The 20,447-nt window shown below is 40.7% G+C and overlaps 1 pseudogene; it reads right to left on the bottom strand.

Moving 5' to 3' along the window:
* The window catches only part of LOC141640245 (uncharacterized), a 199,841-nt pseudogene that overhangs the window by 100,604 nt on the left and 78,790 nt on the right, over positions 1 to 20,447 (bottom strand).

Genomic DNA, 20,447 nt, shown 5'->3' with positions numbered 1-20,447 from the left:
TTGGAGTCTTGGTCCCATTCTTTGATTGTAGAGTTGGAATTTTTGATTTGTTGAAGTATGGAGATGCTCTTTGTGGATTGAATCTTGCTTGTGAAACCCTAGAAATTGGGGGTTTTTGTTTTTGTGGAATGAAAGAGTGTTTGGGATATGGTTTGGAGTCATAAGAGAGTGGGTTTTTATAATACAAGTGGAAGGAAGGGTGATGTGTCACAAATTGTGTGGTGGGGGAGAAATAAAATTGTGAAAACCGGGAATAAAGTCCGCAGGGAGACGAGCGGATTCGGCCTTGGGACGCTCGGATTCCCTCGATTTGGGACGAGCGGATTCCTGGGAAGACGCTCGGATTCTCTTACAGCGGATTTTTCCAAAATTTGAAGCAGCCAAGACGAGCGGATCTTGGTTAGGACGAGTGTATTTGCTGAAGTTGGACGAGCATCTTGTCTGAGGGACGCTCGGATTTCCTTACAGGAAAGTATCCCAAAGTCATGCAGCAAAAAGACGAGCGGATTTGCAATGCGACGGGCGTCTGAAGTAAGACGAGCGGATTGCCTCCCGAGACGCTCGGATTCTGGATCAGGATAAAATATCTGCATGTCAGCTCCTTTGGATGAGCGGATTCTTTGACGGCCGCTCGAATTCTTCTTTGGACGGTCGTCTGCCCCTCTGGACGAACGAATTCTCCTCGTTTTTCCTTTACTCCGTTAAAAAGCTTCCCCACACTTGAAAACTAGTTCCTTCCTTCATCAAAATTGATTAGTGACCCTCCCTCACTTACTCTCATGGAAAGAATTATGTTTATGATAAAAGGAATGCAATAAAGTTAAAAATACAAGTTAGAAGGGTTAGTATATTTACAAGTGGTGGTTTAGGGAGGACTCCACCAAACTATCCCTTTGATGATTTCTTCAAGGATGAGGAGGCCCGAGGTAGGTGACCTCGACCTCTCCAATAAATGCTCCCTCATAATATGGCTTCAATCTTTGGCCATTGACCTTGAATTTGCTTCCATCTTCTACTTTGATTTCAAAGTCTCCATACTTTCCAACCTCGGTGATCACATAGGGACCCATCCATCTAGAGTTCAACTTCCCGGGAAAGAGTCGATATCGGGAATTGAATAGAAGGACTTTATCTCCTTTGTGCAAGGTTTTTTGCTTGATCCTCTTGTCATGAAGCAATTTTGTCCTTTCCTTGTAGATCTTGGCATTCTCATAAGATTGTAGTCGGAATTCTTCCAACTCTTGAATTTCTATCATCCTCCTTTGACCACTTAATTTGAGATCAAGGTTAAGAGCTCTGATTGCCCAAAAAGCTTTGCACTCTAATTCGATTGGCAAGTGGCATGCTTTTCCATAAACAAGCTTGTAAGGAGAGGCTCCTATGGGAGTCTTATAGGCCGTCCTATAAGCCCAAAGAGCGTCATCAAGCTTTGTACTCCAATCCTTTTGGGTCTTGTTGACAACCTTCTCGAGAATTTGCTTGATCTCTCTATTTGAAACTTCAACTTGACCGCTTGTTTGAGGGTGGTATCCTAAGCCGGTTCTATGTTGAACACCATATTTGGTCAAAAGGGATGCGAGCTTCTTTTCATGAAAATGCGTTCCTCCATCACTTATGATCGCTCTAGGGACTCCGAACCTTGGGAAGATTATTTTCTTGAAGAGCTTGGTGACCGTCTTTGCATCATCGTTTGGGGTGGCAATTGCCTCCACCCACTTTGAGACGTAGTCTACGGCCACAAGGATATATTTGTTCCCATTGGATGTCACAAACGGCCCTTGGTAGTCGATCCCCCAAACGTCGAAGATCTCTACCTCTAGTATGCCCCTTTATGGCATTTCATTCCTCCAAGAGATATTCCCCGTCCTTTGACAAGCATCACAATGAAGGATAAACTCCCTTGTATCTTGGAACATCGTAGGCCAATAGAAGCCCGATTGAAATTTTTTTGCAATGGTTCTCCTTGCTCCATGGTGTCCACCGTAAGGTGACGAGTGGCATCCTTCCAAGATTCCTTGAACTTCCCATTGAGGGATGCACCTCCGGTAGAGCCCATCACTACACTCCTTGTAAAGATTTGGGTCATCCCAAAAGTACCTTTTTACTTCGAATAAGAACCTCTTCCTTTGGTTGTAATTCAAATTTGGAGGGAGCACTCTTCCACCAATATAGTTGGCATAATCGGCAAACCATGGGGTGATATGCCTTTACAGTTGTGTTTGAATGGTCATCAAGATATCATCGGGAAATGAGTCATTGATCGGCGTTTCTCCTTGTTCATCGTGAAACCGTATCCTTGACAAGTGATCCGCCACTACATTTTCGGCTCCTTTCTTGTCTCTTATTTCCAAGTCGAATTCTTGAAGAAGCAAAATCCATCTCAACAACCTTGGTTTTGCCTCTTTCTTTATTAAGAGATGTCGGAGAGCACGATGATCTGAAAAGACAATCACTTTGGATCCAAGTAAGTAGGAACGGAATTTGTCCAAAGCATAGACAATGGCAAGAAGCTCTTTCTCGGTGGTATCATAGTTCACTTAGGAGGGATCAAGAGTCTTTCTTATATAGTAGATAACATGTAGAGCTCTCCCTACCCGTTGGCCAAGAACCGCTCCAACGGCATAGTTACTAGCATCACACATAATCTCGAATGGTAATTCCCAATTCGGAGGATGAATGATCGGTGCCGAGGTTAGTGCTTCCTTGATTCTATTAAAGGCTTCAACACACTCATCAGTGAAATAGAATTGGGTATCTTTAAGTAAAAGTTGAGTGAGGGGTTTCACTATTTTTGAGAAATCTTTTATGAAACGGCGATAGAAACCCGCGTGATTGAGAAAACATCTCACCCCTCTAACATTTACGGGAGGTCGGAGTTTCTCTATCACCTCAACCTTAGCTTTATCGACTTCGATGCCCTTTTCCGAGATTAAATGACCCAAAACAATTCCTTCATTGAGCATGAAGTGACACTTTTCCCAATTTAAAACAAGACTAACATCTTCACACTTTTGCAATACAAGGGAGAGATTATGCAAACATGAGTCAAAGTCTTTTCCATAAACGCTAAAATCATCCATAAAAACTTCCATTATGGTCTCTAGGTAATCGGAGAAGACACTCATCATGCATCTTTGAAAAGTGGCGGGGGCATTACACAAGCCAAAAGGCATCCTCCTATATGCAAAAGTACCATAAGGGCATGTGAAGGTGGTCTTGTGTTGGTCATCCGGGTGTATAGGGATTTGAAAGAATCCAGAATACCCGTCAAGGTAGCAAAAGAACTTGTTAGAGGCTAACCTCTCAAGCATTTGGTCAATGAATGGTAGGGGAAATGATCCTTTCTTGTTGCGGAATTCAATTTTCGATAGTCAATTCACATACGCCAACCGGTGATCTTCCTTGTGGGTATTAGCTCATTCTTCTCATTCGTCACTACCGTGGTACCTCCTTTCTTAGGTACCACTTGAACAGGGCTAACCTACAAAGAGTCCGATATGGGATATATGATTCCTGCATCAAGTAATTTCATAACCTCTCCTTTGACAACTTCTTGCATGTGGGGGTTTAATCTCCTTTGAGATTGAATGGTAGGTCTATGGTCCTCCTCTAGATGAATTCTATGCATACAAAAGTTGGGACTTATTCCCTTAAGGTCATCTAGACTATAACCTATAGCCTTTTCATGTTGTTTCAACACATCAAGCAATTTTCCCAATTGGTTTTCATCAAGTTTGTCATTAACAATCATGGGTTTGGTCTTGTATTCATCAAGGAAAGCATATTTCAAATTTGGGGGAAGGGGTTTTAAAGTTGGAATTTGTACCTCACTTTCCTCCCTTGAAGGTTTATTGAGAACTTGCTCCATTTCCATTAGACACTCCATTCTCATGGCATGTTCAACTTGTTCTTCAAGCTCATCACTCTCGTCATACTCGAATTCCATGACAAATTCTTCTTGCTCTTCGGCTTGTAAGATGTCTTCTAGGATTGATTGCTCATGTTCTATAGGTTGATATGCTTCCACAAGGATATTATGTACTAATTCGGATTGCTCATGAGTAAGTTCTTTGTTAGCTAGAGCGGCCTCAAAAAGATCTACCTCTAACTCCCAATGCATATTTTTGGCCTCACTTGCTTCCAAGGCTTTCAATGCTTGCATATTTTTGGCCTCACTTGCTTCCAAGGCTTTCAATCATTAGCAAGCAAATAAACTATGAAAACATATTAAATTAAGCATAGATCATCCCCCATGTTAGTTTCCCCTAATTACCCATTAACCCTAGTTAAGGAAACTACTCACTCATTATCAAGTTTAACATGTTAACAAGGTTGTCAATCACATTAACAAAGCAAAACATGATGAATAAATGAAGATGATTAACAATAATTAAAAAGGAATTAAGAGGATTATACCTACTAATGATTCCAAAATAAGCAAAGAATAATAGAAGTACTTGATGATTGATTGGAAGGTTGTCAATCTCCCAATAATAACCCAAATAATCTTCAATTACCCAAAATAAAAGATGAACAAAAGAGAAATTAAGGAAATGAGATGTGTATTAATATTTGATTAGAAGTTGATTACAAGATTAAGAAGAGATTAGAATGATATAAACTACACTAAGGATTGATAAGAAGAACATGATTCATCTAATTAGACTAATGGGGTATTTATAGTGGGGATTAGGTACACAAATTAGGGTTTACTAAGGGCTTAAATGACGATTAAGTCCTTGAGGAATTGCTCCTCTCAGAAAAGATGCGAGTCTCCTTTTTGCCGGTCTTTCATAAATATGCGCATCTTTCATGGAGGGAAGAAAAGGTTGTGTGGGCCTGTAAGAGAAACTGGGCGTCCAAGATGTCGGGACGGGCGGATTTCTGTGTCTTTGGACGGGCGGATTGATAGTTGGACGAGCGGATTGTGGCATTGTTGGATGGGCATCTTGATGGCAAAGACGCTCGGATTCCTCACGTCTTGGACGGGCGTCTTGCCTAGTTGGACGGGTGGATTTCGTCACAGCTTTCTTTTCTTCTTTTCTTCTTCCAATAATCCTCCGGGATTTAGTCGGGGATGCAAGGATTTCTTCATCATTGCCCATCTACTATAATATGTACAAAGGCCTTCTAGTCTTGTCTTCTCTTTGAGGCTTGGTCATTAGATTCGATCAATTTAGCTCTATTTTGCCATGAAAATGCAAGGTTTGCACTCCTCTCCTACCAAGGAAACAAAACCTCAAAGAATATTCAAAATAAAGGACTAAAGATAGTAAATGACCCAAATATGCACCAAAAAGCATAGGAACGAGGCTAATTCGGGGACTAAATATGCTCAAATAATGGTCACATCAGGACCATTGGGATAGCTATATCGCTTATAGGCAGTCTGACAAGTTTAAGGTAACTTAATAATAATAATAATAATAATAATAATAATAATAATAATAATAATAACAATAATAATAATAATAATAATAATAATAATAATAATAATAATAATAATAATAATAATAATAATAATAATAATAATAATAATAATAATAATAATAATAATAATAATAATAATAATAATAATAATAATAATAATAATAATAATAATAATAATAATAATAATAATAATAATAATAATAATAATAATAATAATAATAATAATAATAATAATAATAATAATAATAATAAGTAAAGAAGTATACTTAGTTTAGTGTTTGGTCATGCTTACATTTCTTGATACAATTTATTTGATGAAGGCTATGAGTGAGAGGAATAAGGCGAACATTTCAAAGAAAAAGGCCGTCTTTTACGGCTCCCGCGGTGGTTATAGATTGATTAAGAAGAAACTTGTAAGTACATAATTCTTATAGTATTATACTATTAGGTGTTTTAGTCGGATGTTATATATGTTCATAGTAATCATACAAATTTTGAGAGGATATCAATGTGATGAATGAATTGTAGGCGAAGCTTGGAAAATTCAGTCGTCACGACGCTTGGATGGAAGGTCACACTCCTAAGAATGGAAAGACGGAAACTGAATATGATAAGGACATCAAAGAGAAAATTGTAAGTTTGAATAAATATGTCACTCCTACCACTGGTAGTCGGAGTTATATAATTGTGTGTTGCTTAATGGTTTTATGTGTATGTAGAGGATCTGTGAGAAAGAGGTATAGGAAGGAAAATGGAAGCCTGAAGGACGTGATTACATTCTTGCTAGGGCAATAGGCAAAGCAGAGCATCCATGTCGTGTCAGAGGGGTAGGAACGCATATTGGTATCACTAAGTATTTTGGGAAAACTACTCGACGTGGTGATGCTTCCAAGAAGGTAATCTATAAATACTGTATTTGAACCAACGTAATTAATTTAAAACTATATATGCTGACATTAATTTCTACTACATAGCTACATAAAATAGCCAGGTTGATGATGAGAATGTTGGAAAGTGGGGAAAAGCCATCGAAAAAGGAGTTGGATATGGTTCAAGAAGTCATAAAGGAAGCAGAGGAGGACGAGGACGAGGAGGAGGAGGAGAAGGAGAAGGAGAAGGAGAAGGAGAAGGGGGGGGGGGGGGGGGGAGGAGGAGGAGGAAAAAGAGGTAATAATATTTGTCTTATATACAATGTGTTATATGATTTGGAAAATCAGTACGTGTTATATGGACAAGTGTTAATGTACAGAAGGAAGCCGAGGATGACATGACAAGGGAGAAGGAAATGGGAAAGGAGACTGGAGTAGGAGCCGAGGATCGATATCAGGCAGTTGAAGAGGAAGTGGATGCAAGTAAGGCCGTGACACAGGATGAAGTGGAGGTAGTTGATGATCAGATGTTCTTCTCAACACCGAAAAAGGTAATAGCTGCTAGTTTATAATTATTCGTATCATACACGTTTTTTACTTAGGAAATTTATTAAAGGCATTGAATGTATGTGTACTAATTGATTAAAGCTGACGTGAAGGGCGATTGCAAGGGGGCTTGTCGTCTGTCCTATTTACAGGGGAAACAGAAAGTTGTTGTTGCCAGAGGATACGTGTTCAATTACGACCGGCTTCAGCAAGTTAAGGTTCATGGTATACCCCTTTGATACGTGCATTTTATATAGTCTTTTTAGCCTATTTTATGCACGTATTTCTATGCCTTTATCGTGGTTTATTGCTACGAAATGCCCCGAATATGCTACTTTGGGTTATTATGTCTTATTTGCAGGTATGGACCCGAAAGGAGTGAAATCAAGCCATTTACCGTCCATTTTGCATGCATTTGGAGGAAGAGATGATTTGGAGCAGGAAATGTTGCTGTCTTGAGATGCGTGAAGGTGTTCCGGGAGCTAAAAGGACAAGTCAAGGCGAACTAACAAGAATTCTAAGTCATTGAAGTTAATTATCACTCGATCGAGGACATTCTTAGTCGATCGAGTGGTTTTAGGATGAATAAACAGTCGATCGAGCGATTATATGGTCGATCGACCGCTTCTCTATATGCCCTTACTCGATCGAGCACTATTCTAGGTCGATCGAGTGTTTCGAGTGAAGTTCACTCGATCGAGTGATTTAAGTGGTCGATCGAGTGGATATTGCTGACGGGCTGGGCTTTTTAGTTATATTCCGTCATTAGGTTTAATCCTACTCCTAATTTCTTATAAATAGGAGTTAGGGATTTCATTTGTGATCATCTCTTTTACCTTATGGCGGGGATCACGTTATTCTTCTCCCGCCTTTGCTACTTGTTGCTTTTATTTCCGGATCAATAATTAGTATTAACTCTTTCTCTTCTTTTCTTCTCATTATTTATGTTTATTTCTTCTCCTTTATTTCTTGTTTCCCCCATTCCCATGTCTAGCTAATTTCCCCTAGTATGTTAGGATTAGGGAAGCCGTGGTAGCATGCCTTAACTGTATTAAATAGATTAGCCTTGCGATAGGAATTGTATTAGGCAATTTAATTGTTATCCCAAATGAATGCATGCAAGAGACCAATAATTCTAGTTAACCCCGACCTAGATCGAAAGATTGGAAGGGAAGGCTTGCTTAATTACAATAGGGTATTGCAGTGAGGGCGAAAGTTAAGCTGTTTACACTCTAGGGCGGTTTAAGGACCGAAAGGTGACGACCATAGCTCTTCTTATCAATAGTCTAATCGCCTTAATATTCCCGATAGTATAGATCTGATAGCTGCCACGGTGGACCGACTCTTAGCATACTTCTTCCTTTCTTGCTGTTAATTCCTTTTATTTTCCTCCCTCGCCTTAATCTCTAGTTTAGTTAAATCAATCAAAACCCCCATTAGTGACATTAGACAGATAGATAGACAAATAGATAGTACACCGCCTCCCTGTGGAGATCGACCCTACTTGCCGCTGACTTCTGTTAGTAGTACTTAGGTATTTTATTTTTGGTGTAGAACGACCGCATCACCCTTCGTACAATTGCAGGAAAGTAGAAGTGTCCCAATTATATAAAAATGAGTATGGGGAAGTACAAGTACCATTTCCTACTGAGGGGGTCACCCATTTGAAAGAAGCCCTAAGCTCTTATGTGTAATGGCCTGACAAACTCATCAATGTTGTCATCCCCAAGGTACCTATATGCAGACGTTAATCTTTTTTTTTTTTGGTAAAATGTAAGTGTGTATTAATCAAAGGATATCAAAGTACAAGAGATTATAGATTTTACAAAAGAGTCATGCTATGTAACCAATCAACATCATCTTGTTTCACCATCGTCAAATCTCTACTTCTTATTCTCGCTCTAGTTTCCTGCATAATCAGGGAGCACAACTTCTCAGGTCTGAGCAACTGCATTTCGTCCCTGCATCTATTTCTTTGCTGCCATATCTGGTATACCATACACACAAGCATAGCATACAAAGCTCTCTTCAACAAGAGAACCAGGATGCTGCGCACTCCTTTCCAACGGATCATGAGTAGCTAGAATTCCTCCCATCACCCGATTTATGGCTTGTATAACTCTTCTCGCTGTATGGACAATTAAAAAACAAGTGCTCCCGAGTTTCAACACCAAGTCCACACAAAGAAACACTCAAAGATCATCATCTGTAACACCAAACTGCAGAAGCTTATGTTTTGTTTTCAGAGCATCACGAACCCATATCCACCCCAAGAAGCTATGCTTAGGCGTGTTCCAGGGATTCCAAATCACGAATACCACCCAACCTTAGGGCGCACCCTCTTAACCACCTCGTAGCATCTTGCAGAGAGTAACCATCAAAGTTGCTCATGCCATTTGCCATTCAAATAACCAAATTGCTAGTTCTGTTTTAACCCTACATATACGCCGCCATACCCAACTGGTATTAGTGCTAGGCTCATATTCAGACCAAGTTCTACCTCGCAGATGATTACACTCCACCCACTTGACCCAAACAGAGTCCCTTCCTTCATAAATCCAGTCCACTAATCTCCCAACAAGAGCTTTATTCCACATCTCCATGTCCTGTAAACCTAGGCCCCCTTCCTCCTTTGTTCTGCATACCTTATCCCATGCCACTAAAGGAGCTCTCACATACTCAGGACCCCCATCCCACAAGAAATTCCTGCAAGTAGCTTCAACTTTTTTAATTATCCCTTTGGGCAGCACAAACAAAGAGGCCCAGTATGAGCACAAACTCTTTAGGACAGCTTGAACCAATACCAGTCTCCCTGCATAGGAAAACTTCCTAGCTCCATAGCCATGAATTTTAAAACAAATTTTGTCCACTAGACAATCACAATCATTCTTCTCAGCCTGGTTGTTTGAATAGGCAGTCCCCAAATATCCGAATGGCGCTCCCCCTCTGTAAACCCAGACACACTCAGAATCTCTTGCTTTACCTGATCAGAAACTCCACAGAAGTAAGCATTTGATTTGGCAGCACTGATTTTAAGTCCTGTAGCTTTAGAGAATGTTGAGAAGGATCTCAACAGCAACATCATTGACTTAGCATCCCCCTTACTAAACATCAAGACATCATCAGCAAACATTAAGTTTGTCAGACCCATTTCCTTACACATAGGATGATAAGCAAAGTCATACTTTGCAGCTGCATACTTAAGTGTCCTAGTCAAGTACTCCATGCATAGGGTGAAGATAAGAGGGGAGAGTGGGTCTCCCTGCCTCAAACCTCTCTTCCCTTGAAAGAACCCAAACAATTCCCCATTAAGGGAAACTGAGAATGAAGCAGTGGTAATGCATTGCATTATCAGGACTCTAAATTTCAATGGGAACTTTAGCATTATCAACAGCTTATCCACAAACTCCCATTCAACAGTATCATAGGCTTTTTGTAGATCAATTTTAAACATACACCGAGGAGAGGAAGAAGGCCTTTCATACAGTCTAATCAAGTCTTGACATATCAAGATATTCTCTTGGATACTCCTGTGTTGTATAAAAGCTCCTTGATTCCTGTCAACAATGCAAGGGAGAACCTCAGCCAACCTAGCACAAAGAAGCTTTGATATGACCTTATAGATCACATTGCAACAAGCTATGGGGCGAAATTGCAGAACAGACTTAGGTCTATCACATTTGGGCACCATAGTAAGAGTAGTTGTATTTATTTGCTTCAAGATCTTTCCATGCTGGAAAAAATCATCCACAAGAGAACCACTTCCTTGCCAATCTCTCCCCAAGCATCCTTGAAAAACCTACTTGTATACCCGTCTGGTCCTTGACTTGACATCGGAATACCAAAGAGAGCATCCTTGATTTCCTTACCAAGAATAAATGCCCCGAGTAAAGCAAAGAGCATGTTCATCAAGACACCTAGGACCCTGATCAATAATCCTACTGTGTATCTTCTTCACCCCTTGACTAGAGCCCAACAAATGTTTGTAATAATTCAAGAAAGCAGCTTGGACCTTATCAGGAGACTCACACAAATTGCCATCCATATCCTCAATCATTATCACCCTATTCTTATTCCTCCCGCTTCGATAGAATTATGGAAATAGGCAGAGTTAGAGTCCCCTTCCTTAATCCATATACTCTTAGCTCGTTCTTTGTAAGAAGCTATCTCGGCTAAACTCTTACTCTTCAATTCTGGCGGGCCTCAAACTCCCGTTCTTTGTAGCATTTGATTGCTAGGGTCCCCGCCCGCATGAGCCTGCAACTCCTCAACCTCCTGCTGCAGCTTTGCAAAGACTTCTCAATATCACTAAAGTCATCCCTATTCACTGACGCAGCCTCGCTTTAAGTCCCTTAAAATTAGTGGTTAATCTAAATAAAGGAGTGCCCTCTATGCCTCTCGTCCCAATGCTTCCCGACGATTAATAAACTCCTTAGAACTGCCCCACATATTAAGGTATTTGAAACTACTTTTATCCCTCCCACTAGTAGAATTCCTTATCGTGCAAGGAGAGTGATCAAAAAGACCCTCCGGCAAGAAATGAGCATACGTGTCAGGGTATAAATCACACCATTCTCTATTAACCAAGAATCTATCTATCCTGCTATAGATTCTCTCCTCGAACTCTGCTTGTTATTCCAGGTGTACAAAGAACCAAAGAGCAGCAATATCCACCACCTCACAATCCTCAACACATCTTCTCGAATGGTTCCATCTCACCATAGATGAAGCTCCCCATGTCTTTCACTAGCGCTAGGATACAAATGAAATCCCATTATAGCCCATGGACCATGAGTCATTCCAAAGAATCTTCCTCGCTGTCTCCAAAGGGGACTCTCTCTTGAATACTATTGAAAGCATAGACCACAAATCAAGTAACACATGCTTTTATCAAGTAAAGATTCCACCTTCATATGAATGAACTGAGAATTGTACTCAATAAAATTCACCCTAAATCTCTTTGGTTGCCACAAAATCCAAATTCTTCCTCCACTATGATATCCATTATTAGTAGAAATACACCAACCATTATTGAAACTATTAACAGCCTTTAAATAATTTTTATTCTTGATTTTTGTCTCCAATAAACCAAATAAACCTATGCCTTTATTTTGTAAGAAGAAATTTATGTTTTTCTGCTTCCCTACTCTATTCATTCCCCTAATATTCCAAAAACCTATACTATCCATTTGAATGTGTAGGGGAGTGACCATTACCATTTACACCTGACTTCAATGAGGGAGGAGAAGTAACATCCTTGTAGGATTGAGCTCCAAAATCCACCTTACTATATCCACCAGGTTCCACATTCCTCCTATTTAGGATAGTCAATCTCTTGATAGGTGTAGTTATAATTTGACTCTTCTGGACAGGAGTTGTACCCGCAACTTTCTCCACCACCACTGTTGCAGCAACAACATCCTGTACCTTCTTCTCTGGCGCTTTCAACTGTTCAGGAGCTTTCTTAGCAACAGGCCTCCACACCTTCCTAGCTATCACAACACCTTTCTTCTTTTCCTCTACTCTTTTGCAATGATCCCCATCATGACCCATTCCTTGACATTTACTGCAAGTTATAGGTCTCCATTCATATTCTACCTCCACTTTAATCACATCTCCATTTTCATCTTTAAACACAACTTCTGAAGGTAGAGGTTGATCCACAATCATTTCCACCATCACTCTTGCAAACCCTAATCTCGTTTTTTCATGCGTAGCCTGATCACTCTTCACATAATTACCCACCAAGCTAGATATCTTGGGCAGACTCTTGCCCCAGAACTTAATAAGAAGATTATGTAAGCGTATCCAAGCAGGGACAGACTTAACATTTGCTTTGGTTAACTCAGTATCCTTCGTCCACTCCTTAACAATCATTGGTTTGTTATCAAACAAATAGTGCCCTGACAATAGAACCTTCTCCTTCATCTCCACTGACTTAAATCTAACCAAGAAAACACCATTTGGAAGGAAAGAAATTTTGTCAATATTGAATTTCGTCCAAATTCTCCTAATAAATCCCTCCACCACCTCCCACGGCGGATTAGCCCCCAATATGAAGCACATCACCGCCTGGTTCCAATACACTATCTCTTCCTCCACATCCTCTGGTTGGATCTGCAACAACTCCTCGGACTCTGTTTTAGTGTCATCTTCTTCTTCATACTCTGTTTCCTGCGTTTCAGACACTACGTCGTCCTCCTCCTCATGCACATCCTCTTCATCCTCATGGCTTGATTCGTCCTCACTTTCTGTTTCAACAACTAATTCAGGGATTCCAACAACTTCGCTCATGTTTTTCATTTTTCCATTTGCATCAACTTCAGGACCGGCATGTATCTCAGTAGGGTTTTCTTCTACTGTTTCTTTCACTTCTTCAACAGTGCTGGACGTCTCTATTTCCTTTGCAGGGATGCTCCGTCCACGAAGAGACATCTCCCGCTGTCGTTGTAGGTTAGTTTTCCTCGCCATTGGCGCGGAAACTAGGTCAAACTTCTCTTTCTCTCTCTATGCAGTCATCGGCTTTCTCTCTCTAGGGTTTTTGTTTTTCATCCGGTTCTCACCAGACGTTAATCTTTACTTAGGGGGTCACTTGTTCTTTAAATATATTAGGGTACGAATATTAACATATTATAAGTACTTTAATCTTTGCATTTGCAGAACTTAATCAAAGCCATGATGGCAGCTAAAGCAATTACTACTACGTTAACGAAAGTTGTTGCAGGCAAGCCTGCTTATGATTCTTATTATGAATCGTGTGAATATAAGAAAAAGATGAAAACTGCTTCGCTGATGGATTTGCAAAACCTGGCTGTAAAGAGGTCACCTACAGGTGATGTAGTCATGATTAGCATTGGAAATGAAGTTATGGGCACAACTGATATAGCCATACCGGACCCGAAGCAACTGATGGAATTTGTTGACCTTGACAATTTAGATGTTGTTCACATTTTGATTTGGATGAAGTAAATTTTATTAATATAACTATTAAGTCATTTCCATTTACGAATAATGATGTTTGTTAAAATTATCAATTACAATAACAATCTTCGTTCCATGTGGCGTAATAGGTACCTCAATAATCAGTTCGCTGAGTGGAAGGTTCCTAGTCACGTATACGGATTCTTGAGTCCTAAGGCGTTCTCTGTTAACAGAATTTCATACGAAGAACGAATCAATAGTATCGCTCATCGGTTAATGTCGTCCAAAAAACTATGGCTTGCCCCCTACAATGAGAATATGTATGTATAGTACGTGATTATTGTAATGAATTACGGTTCTATAAATTTATTATTAACATGCTTAAATGCGTGTAAATGAACTAACAGTTCAATATCTCAAAATGAATAGGAAGGATTGGGTGCTACTGGCAATCCAAGTGGAAACAAAAACGATTATCGGATTGACTCTCGCGAAGGCAAACCCTCGACGATTGTGTAAAGATGATGACCGAGTAAGTTTACAACCTTCAATAATGTCATTTGTTATTGTATGACTTGAGCCATATATATATATATATATATATATATATATATATATATATATATATATATATATATATATATATATATATATATAGAAATAGGTGACACGTCCGTCGCGTACTGTCAAAAATAAAACCTAACGGTCTCAACTAAAAATGTAGTAGAGGCAGTCGAGTATCGAATCCTCAGGGAGGTAATGCAACTACAGCTATCTATTTCTAATCCTATGGTAACAATTGGGTTTGATTGAATTTTTGATTCTAAACTACGGAGTTGAGAGAAAGAGAAATAAACAAAGAGCAGTAAAGCAGGAAGTGAATTAAAACTATCAATAAGAGGGGGACATGTCGGGAATTCGGTTCACTACGGTAGTTCAACAACTTAGCAAAGAAATGACTCGACGAACTAATGCGAGACGGATATTAGAAGGTCCTTTCGGTCCACTTCCCACCCTAAAATACCACTAACTTAACTTTCGTCCTCATTAGGGTAGTCTACTGTTTATAGCAGGCCTATTTAGTCCAATCTTTCGATCCAGGATTAATTGTAGCCAGATTAATGGGTGACATAGAAGCGTGCACTCAACTAGGTCGAGAATTACAGTTATATTGCTATAGTGACAGTGTCTCTTATCGGTTCATCTAATTCATTCACTACGTCGTCATTATTCTACCGCAGATCCCCTAATCCCAACATGAAGGGGTTTAGCTACTCATACTCATAATTAATCTAACAGCAGATAATTTCCCAGCAGATGACATAACGGAATAATAATAAAATTCAATAATAAATAAACTAGGGCAGGAAGAATGATAACAATAACAAGAATTAAAAGCAACAGAAGGTTAATTATTATTAAAGAGGAGAGAAGATTACAATCCAAGCAAATTCCGGCGTAAAGGCACGAAATCCAATGAAGAAATCCGAAAACGAGAGTAGCAGTCGAAGGTTTAAGCAACGTAACAAAGTTCTACTGTGAAGGAAGGTAAAAAGATAGATAAAAAGATAAGTCCAAGAGAGATGCTAATTAACCTAGTAAACATAGGTTAAATAGCCAAAGTCTAAGAGTCTTTGCGGAAAAATACTAAAACATGGACTAATTAAAGCCCATAGCGTCGAAGCCTCTCGATCGAGTGGATTACACCACTCGATCGACCAAGATCTCAAGAGAAACTCCTCGATCGACCATCGGGGGTACTCGATCGAGGGCTTGTCAAATGCGGATCACTCGATCGAGTAAGGAATAGCTCGATCGAGCCTTGGGGAGCTTAGGGACCACTCGATCGACCATCAATCAGCTCGATAGACCACTTGGGTCTTCAATTCAGCTCACGTCTTCACCCAAATGCCTCGTAATGCGTGCAACGACACTTCTAAGTGCAACATCTCACTCTGGGATAATCCCGTCTCCTCTAAATGCATGCAAAAAGGACGAAAAGGAGTATGGTTCCACTACTTCCGCGATCATTCCTACAAAAAGGACAAAATACACCAAAGTAGCCAATTCGGGGCAAAATACTATAAAAACAGTATAGAAATGCATAGAAATACGTGCTGAAATAGGCCAAAAAGACTATACATTAGGCACGTATCAAATCTCCCCAAACCAAACCTTTACTCGCCCTCGAGTAAACTCAAAACTAAACTAATGGAACGGAAATGATAACTCAGAGCTAGCTTAACTTGTCTACTTGAACCACTTTAATGCAACAGAAATCAACAGTTAATGTTAGGCAATCAATACGCAAACGAATTATAAGCTGTTCGTAAATAACGCTGACCTATCGACCTTGCAAGACCAACAAAACTGGACTCTCACGTGGTCACTCTTCTCTCATGAAGCAAAGGGCAAATGTTATATGTAAAAGAGAGAAGAAAAGACAGTCACTCGCCTAACTGCGACCTACATAGCATGCATGCAACAAAAATGAAAGACAATTCAAGTACTAATGCACACACTCCAACCAATAATGTCCGTCACAACCGAGGATTTGCAAATGATATGGGAATAGTGAGGTTCAGGTGAGAAAAGGCAAAACAAGTTATGGAAATGTGGAGGTAAAAGCGTCAAGCTAGTTCCTAACAGGACCATAATAAACCATCCGGATCTCAAACTGACTGAAAGACTAAACACGGGTGCCCTTCACTTGGCACAAAACTCACTAGACTCAAAGCACAATCTCCTCAAAAAATATAGAATAAGAGTGGAGGAGTCGACGGTCACAAAGTTCCCTTTTTTAAACACATCGTCTGAAACAGCTAACTGAAACAACCAACCCTCTTGTCGATTGTACATCTTCGAACATCTTCTCAACTCTGACAAGAGGGGACAACTTTTTCACAACTTTTTTTTTCTTTTTGTTCATTGTATACGTGAATCTCATCTTTTTTTTTCTTTTCATTTTCTTTTTTTTTTCTTTCTTCTTCTTTCACGTTTCTCCTTTTTTTCTTTTTCAATACTTTTTTTTTCTCCTCCTTCCTTAACACAAACACCAACTCCCAACAAGAATGACAGACCAAACTGCAATGGAAACATACCACAAGAGGACAAACTAACTAGCTTGACTAGGCAGGCTTAGTTTGGAATGTAGCTAATGGGTCAAAAAGGCAAGTTTGGCTAAAGTGGAGCTAAATGGGTGAAAGATGTAAGAAAGGGGAAATTGCAAGACCCTCCCTGCATGTGACACCAACCACAAACCCGAATATGTGCATTTGACGAGGAATTGAATGTCATAAATGTGCAAATGAGATAAACATGCTATGCAAGGAGTACTACTCTCAAAATTCCTAGTGAACTGGTCATGAATGTCACCAGTTATAGCTCTAAAACTCAGAATTTTTAAGTAGTTTGCCAGTTTATTAGGTCAAGTCTAAACAGTCGGCTATTATTTGAACAGAGATTCCTAGATCATGCGTATGACAAGGCTAAAAACTATCAATACAAGTGCAAGGCTCAAGTAATATGACAAGCTATAGTGCAATTTCATCACGGGAATCTACCGTTCCGACTCAACCTATATGCTAAAATAAACGTGAATTTTTTTGAATTTTCGAAATTTTCTATTTTTTTTTTTGATTTTTTGATTTTCTATGAAAATAAACAACAAATGCAAACTGAAAATTAAACGTGAATGCAAAACAAATGCAGATGCAGACTCAAAAGGATGCAATACCCTCCCCAAACCTAAACGGACAACGCCCTCGTTGTCCTCCAAAGATACACCAAAGAAAAATGGGGGATGGGAGTATACAACCAATAAAAGAAAATAAAGGAGACGAAATAAAAGAGTAAGAGAACATACAAAAAAACGAACTTCCCCAAACCAGCCCGACGGGGAAGTGAGTAGACCAAAGCTACTCGTCGTCGGCACCGCCGTCTCCTAGGTACTCCGACTCAACAAAACGGTCTCCCTAAACCAAAGCAACAAACAAGGGGAGACTCGGTCGTCATCTCGGTGATCCTCCGGACCGGTACGAACGGAGGGTCACTCTCCTCCTCTCTCGGCGCTCGTGCTGCCGCTTTGCTCGCCCGTAACCGCACCGCTCGTGCTACCTCTGTCTCCTCCGCCTCCTCCTCGAGTCGAAAGAAAGTGGAGGGTACCCGTCCGCCGGGTATCGGTAGAAGGAAGGATGCGGCCACCCCTCTGGAATCGGTCGCCGGGCTCGGATATGGAACTCGTAGAGCGGGAATACAACCAAAGCCATATCCCGTCTCATCTCGCAATGTACCCGCACATATCCGAAAGCACGGCATCACGACGCCCTTGGTCCATGACCTCGGCGCCTCTAAAACAGGAGGGCGGACAAAGTTGGCCGGAAAAACCGAGGTCGAGGGGAGGTGGGTGAGTGCGGGGCCGAGGCGTGGGGGTCGGTCCGGCTGGGCCCGAGTCCGAGCCCGAGAGCTAGAAGATGCTCCGGCCTCCCGCTTCCTCTTCCTAGAAGAAGAAGGAGGGGTGAAGGTAAGGTGGTAGGTAGGTGGAGGTGGCCTCGCTCCCTCGGCAGCGAGAGGGAGCGACGTAAAAGTGGCGGAAGGGTAGAGCACGGCAAGGTAACAGACGTGGAACCACAGATCTTCCACGTCCTCGCACTCCCCTTCGCCTTTGGGAACCAGGCGAAGTCGATCATGGCTCCCGAGTCAAGGTAAGCCATCTCATCGAGATGCGAAGTGAGCAAGGGTCGGTGGGGTAAAGGTGGCGGGCAATCCTAGTAACTAGCCCGCCGCAGACAATAGCGGTCTTTACCCGAGTCCCAATTCCATTCCAATGCCCAAAAATGAGCTACCGGATAAGCAATGTTTAGAACAAACGGGGTACCGTAGTCAATGTTGAGGTACCCCCTTCCGTGGCTAGCTCTATCTGTTGGTCATGTTATTGGACTCGGGCGCCCAAAAATAGTCTCTCCTAACAGACGCATTAAAGTAGTAACGGGGGTGATTGAGGTAAGTGAATGTGAGCTCCCTTCCGTGAGTGGAAGGGAGTGTGAGAAAGAGCATATTTGACCCCCGGGTGGTCAAGGAGGTCTCGAGGTGGGGCGGTGGGACCGTCACTAACTAGGCCTAAAACTTGGCCAAACTTAGCCAAAGTCCATGCTGATGTGACTCATTGCGGAGTCGAAAGTGAATACAAGAACTGGAGTGGTCAACATGTAGGAGTGAGTCAAAAGAATAGGAGCTAAAGAACTCGTACGTGCATTTGGAATGGTAGCCTCCCCGCATGGTAATCGACCCGACATACCGTCCCGTTCAACAAACTACGGCCTCCTCATAAATGCCTAAGGTCTCTAGAGTATGTCCGATTGCAAGGAAACGGGTAGGGGAGAGAGGGCAACGAAGTAAAGCGGTTAACCGTTTCCGGTGAGCCTCGGAAGTGAAACGCGATTGTGGGCAGCTTCTAACGGTAAAGGTGCGAGAGCGCCTCTCTGTAAACAAAGACCTCGGAAAGCTCGAAGTGATGGCTAATGTCACTCTCGAGAAGGCTTATGTGGTCTCGGTGGCGTTATGTTATATTTATTTTATCTTAGATAATAAGTTCTCTGAATAAATAAGAGATCCCTAGACCTAAGAGAGAAAGGCCTAATTAGGAGTAACGGGCCGGTGAAGCGTTTTGAATCGAGCTCCCTACCGAGCTGGGTTTCTCTTCTCTTAGACTTTAATTCTACTGTCCCTATTCTCAGACAAGTAGAACTGGTTTCTTTGCAGTGGTGGTATTTATTATACATCCGTATAATACCCTTTAAATTTAGGACTATAACGTAAATTTAAACATGTGATTATTGTCATAAAACATAAAAACAATAGAAACGATAAGGAACAAGAAATAACCTCGGGTCCTTTGATGCACGGCGTAAAGAATTGATTTAAATCAAACGAGATTCCCTCCTAATTGTTGCACCCAAGACTTGTCCGAGATATGCCCTTGTGCTAGAACGTGTTCTCCGATTGCCTTGCAATATTGGGAGAACTTGTTGTGAGGTTTTCGAGATGTGAGATCCGAGTTTCGGAGAAAGTGTCTCCAAAACCCTAGTTTTTTGTAAAAATGAAATGTCTAGGTCAAAAGGAGAGGGAGTCTCTCCTTTTGTTTGGTTCCACTGGACCGACGGTTTGCATGGGGAAGTGGGCTTCCACTTCCTCTTAATTTTAGCTCGAAGTCCAGTTTGCCAAATGCTAAAATGTATATGACGGGTTTGTATTTTAAATCATTTATCGGTTATCGGAAATTAAGGCATCAGCTAATAATACGGGTTAGCTGAATTATTAATACGTGTCCGACAAAACAGTATTGTATAATTATATTCAATATACATTTAGTTAAATATAAAACGCTTATATTTAATTTTTACGAATTAATCGGTTAATTCGCTTTAGCTCATAATATTTAATCCGTATTAAATATAATATCTCAACATCACATATTTGACTAAATATTAGTCAAATAACTCGGTTAACGGGTTAGTCAATTTTGGCATCTGCAAGGGAGTGTATTTTCATACCGTCACATCTCTCGAACGTATCCTATAGGTGTGACTTTTAGGGACCAGTTGATCACCGCCATCTGTATGACAATAACGTCAAACTTATCTAGCAAGCCAACCGTTATTGATAAACGTGGATCAACTGATA

The sequence above is a fragment of the Silene latifolia genome, unplaced genomic scaffold, assembly GCF_048544455.1.
Source record: "Silene latifolia isolate original U9 population unplaced genomic scaffold, ASM4854445v1 scaffold_75, whole genome shotgun sequence".
NCBI classification, from domain to species: domain Eukaryota; kingdom Viridiplantae; phylum Streptophyta; class Magnoliopsida; order Caryophyllales; family Caryophyllaceae; genus Silene; species Silene latifolia.
This window is presented reverse-complemented; position numbering and strand designations above follow the sequence as displayed.